Source organism: Vigna radiata, chromosome 5 (assembly GCF_000741045.1).
Source record: "Vigna radiata var. radiata cultivar VC1973A chromosome 5, Vradiata_ver6, whole genome shotgun sequence".
NCBI classification, from domain to species: Eukaryota; Viridiplantae; Streptophyta; class Magnoliopsida; order Fabales; family Fabaceae; genus Vigna; species Vigna radiata.
Genome location: NC_028355.1, coordinates 36,782,738 through 36,783,868, shown reverse-complemented (window position 1 = coordinate 36,783,868; position 1,131 = coordinate 36,782,738).

Below are 1,131 nucleotides of genomic sequence, written 5' to 3'. Positions count from 1 at the left end.
TGCTATTGCGGTGTAAATATCTGTGCCTTCACACGAATAATCAGATTAAATAAGGATTTATATATATATATATATATATATATATATATATATATTAGTGACAATAATAACTGCTATTGCGGTGTAAATATCTGTGCCTTCACACGAATAATCAGATTTTATAAGGATTTATATATATATATATATATATATATATATATATATATATATATATAACAAATCATTAAATGTGTTAAGACCATTAACATATTGATAGTATTGATAATATTCAATAAAGAGTGTGTACTTATGATTGGTTCAACCTTTTTGTACCTTTGAGGTTTAACCTTTTATTTATAGGTAATATGTTGGATCATAAATTGGTGTAGGTTTAATAACAGATTTATCTTTAAATTCGATCTGTGTTATTAATATCTTTAATCAATATTTTTTTGTTATTATTTATTTATTCAAATCATTAGTCCAATAACAATATGTCTAATTTAGGATTTAACATCAATAAAATTATTTAACCTAGTTGACAATTGTTAATGTAGCACATATATCGAACTGTTTTGAATGTTAAGTGTATAAACATGCCTAAAATAGGAAAGAACTATTTAAATATTTGTAATTATAAAATTATATATGTAAGTATATTTATCTGTAATACTTACTCGTACTATTTCACAAAGTATACTTACACTGCATTCTTCTTTGTTTTCATCCATGGGAAAGAACCGTATTCATTTTTATACCCTTTATTCCATTCATTTTTATTAATTGAACATAACAATCACTCCATGTATAAGTTATTTCAATTCCAAATACAATACGCATACATAAAAATGCATTATAGCTGTAGTTATTTCAGTTATACCTAAAACTATGCTAGTTAATACCATGGTTATCCGGATAATGCCCCTAGGCTATGAGGATAAATATGAGGATAAATACTTAATGGGTCTTTTCAAGAAAGACTTATGAAAACTTAACTTACATAAAACATTGATTTTATTTATTATTTATAATGAACTTATATATTATTTTATTTTTATTTTCCGTAAAACTTTGAATTCGCTTAAATTTTTAACCACATAATGACTTTGTAGTTTTTATTGGGATCTCCACTGCTTTTCAGGCTGAGGTTAT